General features: G+C 40.9%; 2 non-coding genes across 2 annotated transcripts; both read left to right on the top strand.

Moving 5' to 3' along the window:
* The first annotated feature begins 13,992 nt into the window (after positions 1-13,992).
* Positions 13,993-14,065, top strand: Trnaa-agc. Its single transcript has one exon. It is a non-coding gene; the product is annotated as a tRNA-Ala (tRNA).
* A 54-nt stretch (positions 14,066-14,119) lies between these two features.
* On the top strand, positions 14,120-14,192 carry Trnar-ucg. The gene has a single exon. It is a non-coding gene; the product is annotated as a tRNA-Arg (tRNA).
* The last annotated feature ends 4,515 nt before the right edge of the window (positions 14,193-18,707 follow it).

Here is an 18,707-nt window from a genome sequence, read left to right as displayed (position 1 = left end):
TTGTAAGCCTAGTAACTTATTCTAACGGATTTCTTTTGCTGAACTGCTAAGTTACGGGGACGTATACACACCAACATCGGTTGTCAAGCGATGATTGGGGCGGGGTGGGGAGGACAAACACAGACACAAAAACATATAAACATATACATTTATACATATATAATATATATATATATATATATATATATTATTATATATATATATATATATATATATATATATATATATATATATATATATATATAGGTGAATGAATTATCCTATGTTTATCGTCAGCAGGGAAAAGGAATTTTGTTAACATCTTCGTTCGATACCATTCTTTTATTTTATTCCTATATATATATATATGTACCTCACAGTCACAAATTCCGCCGCGGTTGACTTTGACTCTCATCCTTTCGGGGTCGATAAATTAAGTACCAGTTACGCACTGGGGTCGATATAATCGACTTAATCCGTTTGTCTGTCCTCGTTTGTCCTCTCCGTGTTTAGCCCCTTGCGGGTAGTAAATAAATAGGTATGCATATACGACGAGCTTCCTTCTGTTTCCGTCAATTAAAAAAAAATCCACTTACAAGGCTTTGGTCAGCCTGGGGTTATAGTAGGAAACACTTGTCCAAGGTACCACGCAAAAGAACAAAACAAAAAAGAAAGAAAGAAAAAAACAATTATATTATAATAAACGATTTTTATCTCTATGTTGTTCTCTCTCTCTCTCTCTCTCTCTCTCTCCTCTCTCCTTCAACTTTACCCTTACTTCTTTCGCTTTGGCTGAAGGTAATAAAATTGTTTCTTAGACTGACCTCTCAAACTGTCGGCTCACTTATCCATGGAGTAATTAAAGCAATAAACACGTCTAGTAAGACACGATATGAAAGCCTGCCTTTCGCCCTAATAGCTTCATAAACATGTTTTAAGAGATCTTCCTTCCTTACATCGATGCCGCGAACATTTATTCAAATGCCCGTTTTTTCCTTGACTTGATTACAAAATTTGCTTATTTCTCTCATTAGGAACCAAAAAAAAAAAAAAAAATAAGACCAAAAAAAAAACGTGAAAAAGATTGAAAAATAAATAAACTCAAAACGTAAAAAGGTAAAGAAAAGACGGGAAGATAATATAAGAAAATAGAACATAAAAATCTAGAGATTTTGCCGACCTGGTTTGGCTATTGTTTCCGCTCTTTCTTTTTCACTCTCCACCTTTCTCTCTTTCCATTCTCTGTTTTTTTTTTTTTTTTTTTTTTTTTGCTCCGTGTATTATTACACACGCACGTATATATATATTTATATATACTTGCAGATGAAAACAATAATCAGACTAAAGAGAAATTTTTTAGAAACCGCAATTTTATGGTCTGTCTTTCTCTTTCTCTCTCTCTCTCTTTCTCTCGTTATTTCCTTCTCTCTCTCTCTCTCTCTCTCATTCACACACTCACACACACACACTCACACACACACACACACACACACACACACACTCACACACACACGCACATGCACACACACACACACACATATATATATATATATATATACGCGCAGGAGTGGCTGTGAGGTAAGTAGCTTGCTTACCAACCACATGGTTCCGGGTTCAGTCCCACTGCGTGGCATCTTGGGCAAGTGTCTTCTGCTATAGCCCCGGGCCGACCAATGCCTTGTGAGTGGATTTGGTAAACGGAAACTGAAAGAAGCCCGTCGTATATATGTATGGATATGTGTATATGTGTGTGTATATGTTTGTGCGACTGTTTGTCCTCCCAGCATTGCTTGACAACCGATGCTGGTGTGCCTACGTCCCCGTAACCTAGCGGTTCGGCAAAAGAGACGATAGAATAAGTACTCGGCTTACAAAAAATAAGTCCTGGGGTCGATTTGGTCGAGTAAAGGTGGTCAGATGACTGAAACAGGTAAAAGAGTATACCTACATACACGCATACACACATTTATGCATGTGTACATATATACATATGTGTGTATATAAGCAAAGCATCTCTCTCTCTCTCTCTCAATATATATATATATATATATTATGAAATGATTGTATATTGAATATACAATCGTGAGAGGTTCAATATCTCTTTTGTTTATTCTGTTGAAAAAAAAAAGAACAATGGAGCATGAAACGATTGTACCACATTACCTCGGATATACTTGTTGCTTATTTTGATTATATATATATATATATATAGGGGGAGTTTACGAAAAAAACAAAGGACGAAGACAGATGGTGTACAAAACAAACAGATGTACATATATATATATATACAAAATTAAGAGGAATGACCACTAAAGTGGATACCTAATATGCTAAACATAGACGTCAAATCGCCATTACCACGAAGAATGTGTTCTCAAGAAAAATCTCTGCAAAACGCCAAAATGTAAAAATGAGCAAGACAAATGAAAATATACGAAATAAAAAACGGTGGGAAGTGTTCCACCGGAGCAAGAGGCTCTGTCAGTGGGAATTGTGCCACTGACAGAGCAGGCTGAGGCCCCACCCCGTGAGGAAGTGATAAAACCCGTCTTTTTTGTATCTCAGGGGAGGGCCTGTCGAGAAATGCTTGGAGAGTCTTCCAGGCCGAGAACGATTTGACTCGGTCTGTATAGACTGTCCAAGCTGGCCTCCGCAGATGGCTGCAGAGGTCGTGAGTCACAAGGAACTATTCGAAGTCATGGTGACCTGTAATGAAGAAGGTTTTGTTTTCCTCTTTCCGGGCCCCGACCTGCCGATGCAGGATTTCTTGCAGGCGGAGGGTCATTTGCTTGGGGGCCCCGATGAGGGGGGATTGATTGTATATTGAATATTTTATTGTAGAAACTGTCGTGAGAGGTTCAATATCTCGTTTTGTTTATTCTGTTGAAATAAGCAAAAAGAAAAGAACAATATTTTAGAGAAGCAGAAAATCGGTGGGAGTTTTATGCCTTCTCCCATCAATATCATCCTTGTTTCATCATTCACCTCATCAATGTATATGTTCTGCCCGCAAGCTACTCTTTGTAATGCCTTTATGGCAAATAGTAATGAAATAAAGTAGCTTGCTTACCAGCCACTTGGTTCCGGGTTCAGTCCCACTGCGTGGCACCCTGGGCAAGTGTCTTCTACTATAGCCTCGGGTCGACCAAAGCCTTGTGAGTGGATTTGGTAGACGGAAACTGAAAGAAGCCCGTCGTATATATATGTATATGTATAGCAACAATTTAGATTCAAATGAATATGGTACTTAATTTAGATGCACCAGAATTTTGTATGGTGTTATCCATAAAAATTTGCGGGGTGATTATAATCAAAAATAAGCAGCAAGAATGAATCCGGTAATTTAGTACAATTGTTTATATGTATATATATGTGTCTCTGTGTTTGTGTCTGAGTTTGTCCCCACCAACATCGCTTGATAACCGATGCTGGTGTGCTTACGTCCACGTAACTTAGCGGTTCGGCAAAAGAGATCCGATAGAATAAGTACTAGGCTAACAAACAATAAGTCCTGGGGTCGATTTGCTCGACTAAAGGCGGTGCTCCAGCATGGCCGCAGTCAAATGACTGAAACAAGTAAAAGAGTAAAAAAGAGTATGTATGTGTTCGTGCGTTTATGAGTGTGTATATGTGTGTGTGTGTGTGTGTGTGTGTGTGTGTGTGTGTGTGTGTGTGTGTTAGGGTATGCTGATGTATTCACTGCGTTGATATCTTGTGATAACTTAGTAATTATCTTTGCTTTGTTCTCTTTCTTACATCGTGTTGTCTTGTTTAGTATTAATATTGGTTTCAAATTCTGGCACAAGGCCAGCAATTTCGGAGGAGAGGATAAGTCGATTTGATCGTCCCCAATCTTCATCTGGTGCTCATTTAATCAACCTGGAAAGGATGAAAGGCAGAGTCGACCTTGGTGGCATTTGAAACCAGAACGTAAAAACGGACGAAATGTTGCTAAGCATTTTGTCCGGCACAGTAACGAATCTGCCAGCTCACTGCTTTATTTAGTATTAATAATATCCCTATATTTATAAACGGCAAAATGTCTGTCTATCTGTGAGTCTGTGTGTCCTTTATACAAATCCACAATTTTTCACGTAAAATACTTGCATTTTCTATGGGCCTTCAAAACTGTCTGAGGGTGGTCGTCACCCCAGGAAGCCTTTAAAATAATCGATAAACCGACCCCTTATGGGTATATGGGCATTGCCGAAGTCCAATGAATATTAATTACTCTCATAAAAAACTCCAACTACCTCATAAACAACAAAACTGGCCCGGGCTGAAATGTGATAAGAAACTTAGCTCTTGATTTAGTGAGAAATTTTTACTGCGACCCGGCAACGAACAACAAGCACTAGCACTAGAACCGGCAACGCCGGGGCATAGTGCTATTATTATTAATTAAGGCGACAAACTGGTTGAATCATTAGCACACCGGGTGAAATGCTTAGCAGTATTTCGTCTGTCGCTACGTTCTGAGTTCAAATTCCGCCGAGGTCGACTTTGCCTTTCATCCTTTCGGGGTCGATAAATTAAGTACCAGTGAAACACTGGGGTCGATATAATTGACTTAATCCGTTTGTCTGTCCTTGTTTGTCCCCTCTGTGTTTAGCCCCTTGTGGGCAATAAAGAAATAGGTATTTCGTCTGTCTTTACGTTCTGAGTGCAAATTCCGCCGAGGTCGACTTTGCCTTTCATCCTTTCGGGGTCGATAAACCAAGTACCAGTTACGTACTGGGGTCGATTGAATCTACTGGCCCCCTCCCACAAAATTTCGGGCCTTGTGCCTAGAGTAGAAAAGAATCATAAGCGCGCCGGGCAAAATGCTTACCAGCATTTCGTCCTGCATCGCATTCTCAGTTCAAATTCCGCTGAGGTCGACTTTACTTTTCATCCTTTCCCTGGGTCATTAAAATAAGTACCAGTTAAACAATGGGGTCGCTGTAATCGACTTGACCCGTCTCCCAAGACTGCTGACCTCATGTCAAAATTTGAAATCAATATGGTTATTATAAACATGGCTGCGAGCTGACAGAATTGTTACCGAGTCGGATAAAATACTTGGCAGCATTTATTCGGAATTTACGTTCCGAGTTCAAATTCCACGGTGGCTGACTTCACTTTTTATCCTTTCGGGGTCGATAAAATAAATATCAGTTGAGCCCTGGTAGTCGATGTAATCAACTTCCCTTCCCCTCAAAAACTATCATGTGTCAAAATTTTAAACCATTTATATTATTATCATATAAGGTAAGTGAACTAACAAAATTGTTAGCGCGGCGAACAAAAGGTGTAGCGGAATTTCTTCGAGCTTCGTGTCCTGAGTTCGAATGCTACCAGAGGTGACATTAGTACCAGTTGAACACAGGGGTTGATGCAATCAGCTCCCCTCTATCCCCAAAACTACTGCCCATGGACCCAAAAACTGGGATTAATTCTGTTATCATATGGTTTTAAGATTTTTTTATATGTAAGATGTTCATCCTTTCGGGGTCGATAAATAAAGTACCAGTTACGCACTAGGGTCGATGTAATCGACTTAATCCCTTTGTCTGTCCTTGTTTGGTCCGTCTGTGTTTAACCCCTTGTGGGCAATAAAAAAATACATATTATATAGATATAATATAGAATATCTTTATATATAAAACTGTAGTTGTGTGAGTGTCTGTCCCCTTCGATTTAGATTCCTAACTACTCCCACATTTTGCGGTGCAGTTTAACCAAAACCGGGTATCTTATAGTCGTGATTCATATCGAGCCCTTCTGGGTATTAGCGCGCATCTACGATGTGTCTACGATGTGTCTACGATTTTAAAAATAATTTACCATCATTTTTTTCCATTTTCATGCATATTTTTTTAAAGGGAAGAAACTCTCTAAAAATGTCTACGATGAGTCAACGATTAAAAAAAAATTTACCATCATATTTTTTTCCATTTTTAATGCATTTTTTTGCTATTTTTTGGCTATAACTCTCTAAAAATGCTGTATAGTTATTTCCCTTACAAACCCGAGCAACGCCGGGCGATACTGCTAGTCTTTATATATAAAAGTGAAGTTGTGTGTCTGTCTCCTACGATTTAGATTCCTAACTACTCCCACATTTTGCGGTGCAGTGTAACCAAAAGCGGGTATCTTATAGTCGTGATTCATATCAAGCCCTTCTGGGTATTAGCACGCGTCTACGATGAGTCTACGATTTAAAAAAAAATTACAATCATTTGTTTCCCATTTTAATGCATTTTTGGGATATTATATAAGGGAAGTAACTCTCTAAAAATGTATTATTAAATCTCAGAATTTAAAAAGCTACAGTAACACCCCCTCCCCTTTGTGGTTAGCCATATTGAGATGGCTATAATACTTTACATCTCTAAAAATGCTTATATAGTTATTTCCCTTACAAACCCGAGCAACGCCGGGCGATACTGCTAGTTAAAATATATACAGATTTGTATGACAATGTATGTACGCATGTATAGGTGTATGTATGTATAACTGTAGCTAGGTATCTTTATATAGGCGTCCATGACTGTATGAATGTGATTATCCCACTCTAGGTTATTGTTAAAATCTATATTTATATCATATGTATATCACAGCTCTTTTGAAGCCTCGGTGCCCCGACTCCTGTTCGTTGGTTTACTGTTGTAACTAAACTTAGTGCACCGTGATTCAATGTTTTGTTATCCGTTTGCATTGTATCTGCTTTTGTTCTTAACCGTACTCAGATATAATCTATACGAATATATATTATTTATAATGCTTGGTTTTCCAGCAACCGCTTGCAAGACTCGTATATTCCACATCATTATTCCTTTGTTTATTTACTCTTTTACTCTGTTACTTGTTTCGGTCATTTGACTGCGGCCATGCTGGAGCACCGCCTTTAGTCGAGCAAATCGACCCCCGGGACTTATTCTTTGTAAGCCTAGTACTTATTCTATCGGGTCTCTTTTGCCGAATCGCTAATGTTACGGGGACGTAAACACACCAGCATCGGTTGTCAAGCGATGTTGGGAGGACAAACACAGACACAAACACACACACAGACATATATATATATATATATATATATATATACATATATACCACGAGCTTCTTTCAGTTTCCGTCTACCAAATCCACTCAGAAGGCTTTGGTCGGCCCGAGGCTATAGTAGAAGACACTCGCCCAAGGTGCCATGCAGTGGGACTGAACCCGGAACCATGTGGTTGGTAAGCAAGCTACTTACCACACAGCCACTCCTGAATTATTATAAGATGTGTGTGTGTGTGTGTGTGTATGTGTGTGTGTTTGTGTGTGTGTGTGTGTGTTTGTGTGTGTGTGTGTGTGTGTGCTTTGCTGACCTCTTCCAGGGTTGCGCAGACCGGTTGTGAACCATTGTATCAAACAAGGTTATTCGCCGATGTGCAGAAAAATTCAAGGAACGCCTTTCAAGGCATAGATCTCTCGATGAATATTAGCCTTGAACGAAACAACAGCAACAACAACAACTACTTGTACTTCTTCGATTAAACTCTTGAAGACGGTGCCCCAGCATGGTCGCAGTTCAATGACTGGAACAAGCAAAAAATAGAAGAAGAAAGAGAAACAGTGAATGAGAGGGAGTGATGGGAGGGTGGAGCCTCCTCCCCCTTCCTCTTCATTTGTCTCTGTTTTTTTATTTCATCCCCCCTCTCTCTCTCACTCTCTCTCTTGTCCTTCCCCGTCTTTCTCTTTCTTAACTCCTCCCCCTAACTTAGACATTTGTTTACCAATTTAACTTTCACTATCCCAGTGTAAAGCCTTCGTCATTTTCCCTGAGTCTCCTCATTTGCATATCAATGACCGCCTACTTCGTAAACACATGGCGCATGGTCACCACCAATGAAGGTTCAGACTGCTTTTGGAAACGCACACTCACACAAACACACACATTATACACACACATTACACACACACACATTCACTCACACCTACACACCCACATACACTCATAAATATACATACACAGTGAGTAGCAGCAACTTCGCTAATTGTCACCCTGCCACCCGTAACCACCACTACCAACTTCCTCCCCCTCCACCTCTAATTTCATCCGTCCTCTCCCATTGCTTTCTCTCTCTCTCTCTCTCTCTCTCTTTCTCTTTCTCTCACACACACACACACACACACTCACGCACACACACACACACACACACACACACACACATACACGCACACACAGAATGACACCAATCCAGCTAATTGTCCCCCTGTACACCACACCCATCACCGCTACCACCCCCACCATCATCACTAACACTGTTGCCGCCCCGCGCTTTGAAGCCAATGAATGAGTCTCCAATGTGGTCGCTTAACCTGCTAGAAATAGCAACAAAATAACACCCTATTATCTAAAACAAGAATCTAAATCAAAACAAAGAGTCAAGTTGGATTATGTTGTCCATGGTTCGCTGAACCTGAGAAAAAAGACGTGATGGTCACTAACGGAAGGCTTTGAATCAGAGTTTGATCATAGGTTTGTTTGGTCAGGATCGATCTGGGATTGAAGAACGGTAAAAGCAACAAGATGCTTTGTCTTCTAAAAGATAGCAAAAGCACATTGGAAAATGTACTCCTAGGTATACTAAAGGACAGGATGTTCATAGCTGGAACGTCTTTTAGCGTAGGTCAGACTGTTCAGGACCGAACTGAGGATGGCGTTAAATAACAAATAGTTTCACCTCTACCGCCATCATCATCATCATCATCATCATCATCATCATCGTCAACATCATCGTCATCATCATCAACTTCATCACCATTACCGGTATCGTCGTCATCCTCATGATCATGATCATCCTCTTCATCACCGTTCTCTTTATCGTCATCATCTACATCATCATCGTCCTCCACCTCATCATCATCATCATCATCATCATCATAGGTGCCTCTTTTGCTTCTGCATCACCACCACTGTCACGTCATCATCATGATCACCATCATCATCATCATCATCATCATCATCATCATCATCATCATCATCATCATCGCCGTCCTCCTCTGGTTCCTCCTCTTCCGCTTCTTCTTCTTCTTCTTCTTCTTCTTCTTCTCCCTCCTCCTACCCTTTGTCCTCTTCTTCCTCCTCCTCCACTTCCATCACCTCCTCGTCATCATCAACATCGCCTCCTCTTTCTCTTCGCATCACCCCCACCTCCACCACCGTCATCCTCATCAGCATTAGTATCGTTATCAGTATACGCATCATCATCTTCATAACCATCATTATCATCATCATCATCATCGTCTTCCTCCTCCGCTTCCTCCACTTCTTCATCCCCTCCTCTTCATCCTCCTCCCCTCCTCCCCTCCTCCTCCTCCTACTCATCATCATCACCACCACCAGCACCATCGTCACAGTAATCCTCATCACCGTCACCATCCCTACCATAATCATAGCTAGACCCGCACCACAAGCGAGGCACCTGCACACTCACCGTCGCCAACGACACCAACAAATCACAACCATCGCCACCATCACCACCCCCATCATCACTCCCCCCTTCATCATCATCATCATCAGTAGCAGCAGCAGCGACGACATTATCATCGTCGCTGATTACTAATAAACGCTCTTAGGTCCAGAGCCATTGTGAAATTGTACGTACAAGCTTGGAAGTGTGGTGAGAAGTTTCCTTTCCAAACACGAGGTTCCGGGTTCAATTCCCCCTGCGTGGCACCTTGAGTAAATGTCATCTACTAAAGCCTCGGGTCAACCAAACCCTTCTAAACGGATTTGGTAGACTGAAACTGAAAAGAATAGTATCGTACACCCCTCCCATACGCACATGTGTGTGTGTATGTGTGTGTGTACATGTGTGGGGTGTCTTTGTGTTTGTATTTGAGTACAACCACAACTTAGAAACCGGTGTTGGTTTGGTTAGCTGTTCGACAAAAAAAAAACAGACTCGATTGAATAAGCAAATGTTTGCAAAAGAAACTAAGTCCTGGTGTCGATTCGTTCGACTAAAACCCTTCAAAGCATTGCCCCAGCATGGCCGCAGTCCAATGCATGAAAAGAGATAAAAAATATTCCTTTTCTACTCTAAGAGCAAGGCTCCAAATTTTGCGGGGAGCGGATCAGTCGATTAGATCGACCTCAGTTCGCAACTGGTACTTAGTTTATCGACCCCGAAAGGATGAAAAGCAAAGACGACCTCGGCAGAATTTGAAATCAGAACGTCAAAAATAGACAAAATACTTATTTCTTTACTACCCACAAGGAGCTAAACACAGAGAGGACAAACAAGGACAGACAAACGGATTAAGTCGATTATATCGACCCCAGTGCTTAACTGGTACTTAACACTGTCAATAGTATCAGCCAGCAAAGACGGCGAGTTCAAATTCTGCCGAGGTCTACTTTGCCTTTCATCCTTTCGGGGTCGATATAATCGACTTATCCGTTTGTCTGTCCTTGTTTGTCCTCTCTATGTTTAGCCCTTGTGGGTAGTAAAGAAATGGGTATTTCGTCTGCTGCTACGTTCTGAGTTCAAATTCCGCCGTGGTCGACTTTGCCTTTCATCCTTTGCGTACTGGGGTCGATCTAATCGACTGTCCCCTCCCCCAAAAATTTCGGGGCTTGTGCATAGAGTAGAAAAGAATATTATCACCCACCATTCTTAGCCCTGTCACCACCGCTACCTCCACCAACAAATCTATCACAAGGACAACACTACCACCACCACCACCACCAGTCAAATGTGCACAATTTGGATTCTTCTTCTTTTTCTTCTTCTCCTTTTTTTCCTTCTTTCCTTCTTCTTCTTCTTCTTTCGTTCTTTCTTCTTCTTTACTTCTTTTTCTTCTTCTTTCCTTCTTCCCTTCTTTCGTCTTTCCTTCTTCTTTCTCTTCTTTTTCTTCTTTTCCCTTCTTCTTCTTCTTCTTCTTCTTCTTCTTTCTCTTCCTTTTCTTCTTCTTCTTTCCATTTTCTTCATATTTTTCTTTTTTCTTTCTTCTTTTTCCTTTTCTTCTTCTACTACTACTACTACTACTACTACTACTACTACCTTATTTAAAATTTACTCAATCCCTTCGCCTCGTTACTTCTTTTCTTCTTTCCTCCATCAAGAATCTTTCACTTCACATTTTCATCAGTATTTTATATTCCCCTCCCCCTCCCCCCTCATCATCATGTTACCCCCACCACCTCCCTGTACCACCAGAAACATCTTGCACCAGCATTCCCACCTCCTTCCTTCCATTGTTCTTTCTCTAACTGCCACGGCACCACCACCACCACGACCATCACAATCACAATCATCACCGTCGCCCTCATTACCGCCAACACCACCGCCGCCAAACGTCACCACCATCACAACCACCATCTCCGTCGCCGTCACCACTTCTACAACCACCAGCATCACCTTGCTGCATACCAAAGCCATACGAATCTATTTGCCCCTTCAGCATCCCTTATATTGATGGAGACGAAGGTGACGCGAGAGTAAGGTGGTGGTGGTGGTGGTAATGGTGTGGGGGAGTGGTGGCCCTAAAAGATGGCGGTGATGGCGGTGTCTTTATTGTTCGCCAGGCGAACGTTTGAAGTCAGAAACGTCGGTGGTTTCGTTCGGATTTCACACACATACATTTGCAATCACACACACACACACACACAACACACACACACACACACACGTACATTCACACATATATAAACATACATATGCTCTCTCTCTCTCTCTCACTCTCTCTGTCACACATGTATATACACACATACATTTACAAATACACACACACACACACACACACACACGTACATTCACACATATATAAACATACATATGCTCTCTCTCTCTCTCTCACTCTCTCTGTCACACATGTATATACACACATACATTTACAAATACACACACACACACACACACACACACACACGCAGGCACATTCACACATATACACACATACGTATGCTCTCTCACCCTCTCTCTGTCACATATGTATACACACATATACACACATATATACACATATATACACTTATACACAGATATATATACATATACACACATATATATGCTCTCTCACTCTCTCTGTCACACATGTATACACACATATATACACATATATACACTTATACACAGATATATATACATATACACACATATATACACATATATACACTTATACACAGATATATATACATATACACACATATATATGCTCTCTCACTCTCTCTGTCACATATGTATACACACATATACACACATATATACACATATATACACTTATACACAGATATATATACATATACACACATATATATGCTCTCTCACTCTCTCTGTCACAATGTATAACACATATACACAACATATATAACAATAATACACTTATACACAGATATATTATATACACACATATATATGCTCTCTCACTCTCTCTGTCACACATGTATATGCACATATATTTACAATTACATACACATATACGCACGCACATTCACACATATAGACACATACGTATCCTCTCTCTCTCTCTCTCTGTCACACATATATACACACATACATTTGTAAATACACACACGTGCTTGCACGCACATTCACACATATACACACATACATATGGTCTCTCTCCCTCCCCCCCTCTCTCTCTCTCTCTCTGTCACACATATATACACACATACATTTGTAAATACACACACATACACACACGCAGGCACATTTACATATATACACACATACATATGCTCTCTCTCCCTCTCTCTCTCCCTCTCTCTCTCTCTCTCTCTCTCTCTGTCACACATGTATACACACATACATTTACAAATACACACACATACACACACGCAGGCACATTTACATATATACACACATACATATGCTCTCTCTCCCTCTCTCTCTCTCTCTCTCTCTGTCACACATGTATACACACATACATTTACAAATACACATGCATACACGCACGCACATTCACACATATATATGCTCTCTCTCTCACACACACATGTATACACACATACATTTACAAATACACACACATGCATGCACGCACATTCACACATATACACACATATGCTCTCTCTCTCTCTCTGTCACACACCACACTCACACACACACACACAGACACACACACACACCTTAAGGAGGAAAAAAACGCGTTACCTTCCTAACACTTAAGCCTCCCGTTGGAGGTTAAAGTTCGCCTCTTAAAGCTAAGAATTAGCTTTAAATGTTATAAATAAATAAACAAATAAATAAAGTAAATAAATAAAATAAATAAATAAATAGACTGGACTGGGCGTGACCTTTATCGTGGAAACGAAGAGGGGAACACAAAAGGAATATAAAGTTCTAAGAGAGTGAAGGTGGGAGAAGAAAGTGGGAAGAGAAAGAAACTTAAGAGACGGAGTAGGAGGGGAGAATAAGAAAGAAAGAAAGGGAATATGCGTGAAAGGAGGGGGAGGCTATGTTTTCCATTGTACGTAAATGAAGCTAAGGGATGTGTGTGAGTAATGGGTAGAGATGAAAGACTGAGGGAGGGAGGGGAGAGAAGTGTGCTTAATATTGACGGACGTAAACGTGATAATAGTTCGTTGTGTACGTACGCGTGTGTATATAAGAGGCCACGGTGACAGGTGTATATCGTCAGTAGTCACAACATCGCTGTCGAGTAAAGGAGTCGATGAGATCGATGTCAGAAGAAGAAAAAAAAAAAAATAGAAGAAATTAAACAAAAAAAAATTAAATAAATATAATACCAAAAAAAAAAACTTTTTAAAGATATTTCGTGAATCGAACTCGGATCAGTGTCACAACGAACACGCAATTTGCTCCAGTTTTTGTTATTGTTGTTGCTTACTGTTTAGTAGCAAATTCTGTCGTTTTGTGAAATTTCATACAAAATCGTCATTGATACACCAACGAAATTCGGACATTTATTTACCACCATTGAAGGTAAACAACCGCTTTTCTTTTTGTTTTATACATACCTTACAACAGTAACACTCAACCATTTTTTAAAAAAAATTCGGGGGGTCGATAAATTAAGTCAGGGGAATTAGCTCAGATGGTAGAGCACTCGCTTAGCATGCGAGAGGTACCGGGATCGATGCCCGGATTCTCCACTTGTTTACATTTTCGTTTCAACCTGGATTCATATGACCCTTTAAGATTTGAAGGGCCGCGTGGCCTAATGGATAAGGCGTCTGACTTCGAATCAGAAGATTGCGAGTTCGAGTCTCGTCGTGGTCGAATCGTTAATTTTTAAATGGCGGTGCCCCAGCATGGACACAGCTCGTGAGCTGAAGCTAGATAAAATAAAATAAAACCCTTTTAATTGCTATTTTATTCTGGTGGACCCCTATAGCCGTTCGATGCTAAAAAAACTAGTTTTTCTAGATACTTCTTTCAAAATGCCTATTTTATTATTATTTTTTTAAGAATAAATACGTCTAAAAAAGGCGGCGAGCTGGCAAAAACGTTAGCACAGCGGGCGAAATGCGTAGCCGTATTTCGTCTGCCGTTACGTTCTGAGTTCAAATTCCGCCACGGTCGACTTTACTGTTCATCCTTTCGGGATAGATTAAATAAGTACCAGTTACGCACTGGGGTCGATGTAATCGACTTAATCCGTTTGTCTGTCCCTGCTTGTCCTCTCTGTGTTTAGCCCCTTGTGGGTAGTAAAGAAATAGGTATTTCGTCTGTCTTTATGTTCTGAGTTCAAATTTCATTGAGGTCGAATTTGCCTTTCATCCTTTCGGGATCGATAAATTAAGTATCAGTTGCGTACTGAAGTCGATCTAATCGACTGGTCCCCTCCCCAAACATTTCGGGCCCTGTGCCTAGAGTAGAAAAGAATATTTTAAGGCGGCTAGCTGGCAGAAGCGTTAGCACGCCGGGCGAAAATCTTAGCGGTATTTCGTCTGCCTTTATGTTCTGAGTTCAAATTTCGCCGAGGTCGACTTTGCATTTCATCCTTTCAGAGTCGATAAATTAAGTACCAGTTGCGTACTAAGGTCGATCTAATCGACTGGCCCCTTCCCCAAAAAATTCAGGCCTTGTGTTTAGTGCAGAAAAGAATAAATACGTCTAAAACAAAAAAAATTTCATACACCCTTAAAATACTACTATGGATCTCTAATTTTCTCCTTTGCTTGAATGGACCCCGAAAATCTTTATGGAGTCTCTAGGGTCATCATGATCCTGGTTGAGAATCACTAGGGTGCAGCCACGAAATTTCAGGTTTCTGCTGTTTTTTTTTTGGGGGGGGGGCGGTTCTATGTGAAAATTTGGCGATTCCAGTCGAGGAATTATTTTTTAAGCTGAAAAATTCTTCAGCATTAAAAGTCTTTACTCTGTTTTCGTTAGATTTACTTTCTTACTCTTTTACTTGTTTCAAGCATTTGACTGCGGCCATGCTGGAGCACCGCTTTTAGTCGAACTAATCCACCCCAGGACTTACTCTTTGTAAACCTAGTTACTTATTCTATCGACTGTTTTGCCGAACCGCTAAGTTACGTGGACATAAACACACCAGCATCGGTTGTCAAGTGATGTTGGGGGAGACAGCCTAGTAACTTATTCTATCGACTGTTTTGCCAAACTGCTAAGTCACAGGGACGTAAACATACCCACATCGATTGTCAAGCGATGGTGGGGTGGAGGGTTGAAACACACACAGACAGACACACACACACACACACAACACACACACACACACACACACACACACACACATATACGACGGGCTTCTTCCAGTTTCCGTCTATCAAATCCACTCACTAGGCTTTGGTCGGCCCGAGGCTATAGTAGAAGACACTTGTCGAAGGTCACATGCTGTGGGACTGAACCCGGAACCATGTGGTTGAGAAGAAAGCTTCTTACCACGTTTACTTTATTGATAAATTTAAAGAAAGGTTAAAGTTAAGTTAATGGTGACCGATAGTATAAGTACCAGGCTTACAAAGAATAAGTCCTGGGGTCGATTTCTTCAACTTAAAAACTCCGGTGCTCCAGCATGGCCGCAGTCAAATGACTGAAGCAAGTGAAAAAATCTAAGAGAACATGAATTTAAACCGATACGCAAGTACAAATCGATTTTCAGGAATCCTTCAGTTCCAAAGTCTTTCCAGATTATCGATTTTTCCGAACTAGTGTGGTCACTTCTAAATTGAACGAAACTTTTAGCTCCTTCTGCTTGTTTCAGTCATTAGAATTCGGCCATGCTGGGGCATCGCCTTGATGAATCTTTAGTCGAATGGATCAGCTCTGATAATGCTCTTTTTTAAAGCCTGATAGTTATTCTATCGGAGACTTTTGTCGAACCACAAAGTTACGGAAGCGTAAACACAACACACACACACGCGCGCGCGCGCGCGCGACGGGCTTCTTTCGGTTTTCCCTGAAAAGCTTTGGTCAGCCTGCGGCTATATTACAAGACAGGCGGTGAGTTGGCAGAAACGTTAGCACGCCGGGGCGAAATGCTTAGCGTTATTTCGTCTGCCGCTACGTTCTGAGTTCAAATTCCGCCGAGGTCGACTTTGCCTTTCATCCTTTCGGAGTCGATAAATTAAGTACCAGTTACGCACTGGGGTCGACATAATCAACTTAATCCGTTTGTCTGTCCTTGTTTGCCCCTTCTGTGTTTAGCCATTTGTGGGTAGTAAAGAAATAGGTATTTCTCTGCCGTTACGTTCTGAGTTCAAATTCCGCCGAGGTCAACTTTGCCTTTCATCCTTTCGGGGTCGATAAATTAAGTACCAGTTGCATACTGGGGTCGATCTAATCGACTGGCCCCCTCCCCCAAAATTTCGGGTCTTGTGCCTAGAGTAGAAAAGTATATTACAGTATATTACAAGACGCTTGCGAGGTTCCATGCAGTGGGACTGAACCTGGCAACACGTGATTCGGAAGCAAATTTCTTACCACATACTCGCGCCCATATATTAAGTTTCTTTCCATAGGTGCAGGTATGGTTGCAAGGTAAGATGTTTTCTTCCCAACCACATAGTTCCAGGTTCATTCCCCCTGTGTGGCACCTCGGGCAAGTGTCTTCTACTACAGCCTTGTGTGTGGATTTGGAAGAAGGAAACTGTGTGTGTGTGTGTGTGTATGTGTGTGTGTGTGTGTGTGTGAGTGAGTGTATATATATGTGTGTATATATGTATGTGAGTGTGTGTGTCTGTGTTTGTCTCCTCCTCCCTCACCGCTTGACAACCGGTGTTGGTGTGTTTACATCCCCGTAACTAAGACTGATAGAATAAGTATCAGGGTTTTAAAAAAAAAAAAGGTACTGGAGTTGATTCTTCAAGGTGGTGCTCTAGCATGGCCGCAGTCTAATAACTGAATGAAGTGAAATATTAGAAATAATTAAATGAAATACGGATATCTGTAGATTAGCACATATGAAACACGTTTATTTAATATTTGTTTCTTTATTACCCACAAGGGGCTAAACATAGGGGGGACAAACAAGGTCAGACAAACGGATTAAGTCGATTACATCGACCCCAGTGCGTAACTGGTACTTAATTTATCGACCCCCGAAAGGATGAAAAGCCAAGTCGACCTCGGCGGAATTTGAACTCAGAACGTAACGGCAGACGAAATACTGCTAAGCATTTCGCCCGGCGTGCTAACGTTTCTGCCAGCTCGCCGCCTACGTGTTTATTTAATATTGTGAAAGGGAACCACAGGGCGAACTAGTCTGGCGGCCGCAGGAATTTTGAAGTTTCTGTTCGTGAATTAGTGCAGATAATAAGAGATTCCGGGCCATCAGTGTTGGAAAGTAGGTGTTGTACCGGTATTAGAATCATTTGCGTAATAAATTATAATGTACGGTAAAGGTAACTTTCTTGCTTATTAAACGTGTGTTTGTGATGGGAAAATGGAATGGTGAACTGATTAAATTTGGATCCAGCGTGTATGCGTGTGTGGTGAGGTAAGAAACATATATATGCAACGGGCTTCTTTCGGTTTTTCCTGACAAAGCTTTGGTCAGCTTGCGGCTATATTTACAAGACAGGTGGCGAGCTGGCAGAAACGTTAGCGCGCCGGGCGATATGTTTAGCGGTATTTCGTCTGCTGTTACGTTCTGAGTTCAAATTCCGCCGAGGTCGATTTTGTCTTTCATCCTTTCGGAGTCGATAAATTAAGTACCAGTTGCGCATTGGGGTCGATATAATCGACTTAATCCGTGTGTCTGTCCTTGTTTGTCCCCTCTATGTGTTTAGCCCCTTGTGGGTAGTAAAGAAATAGGTATTTCTTCTGCTGTTACGTTCTGAGTTCAAATTCCGCCGAGGTCGACTTTGCCTTTCATCCTTTCGGGGTCTATTAAATAAGTACCAGTTACGCACTGGGGTCGATATAATCGACTTAATCCGTTTGTTTCTCCTTTTTTGTCCTCTCTAGCCCCTTGTGGATAGTAAAGAAATATATAAATATATATATATATATATATGTCTGTGTGTGTACACGTGCATACACATACACACACACACACATACATATATATATATATTATATATATATTATATATATATATATATATATGACCTTGCCAGGGTTTGAACTCAAAATGTGCGGGACCGGAAGAAATACCGTAAAGTATTTTTCCCCATCCCCGACCCTCTAACAATTCTTAATGAGGCTTTGTTAAGATGTTCCATAAATTTCTGCATCAAAGTAAAAAAGAGAAAGTGTATTCGATGTGGAATAGCTTTAGTTATTTACTCGCAGTTGTTTATTAACAGTAAAAAGCAGCGATGG

Source organism: Octopus sinensis, unplaced genomic scaffold, assembly GCF_006345805.1.
Source record: "Octopus sinensis unplaced genomic scaffold, ASM634580v1 Contig00264, whole genome shotgun sequence".
NCBI classification, from domain to species: Eukaryota; Metazoa; Mollusca; class Cephalopoda; order Octopoda; family Octopodidae; genus Octopus; species Octopus sinensis.
This window is presented reverse-complemented; position numbering and strand designations above follow the sequence as displayed.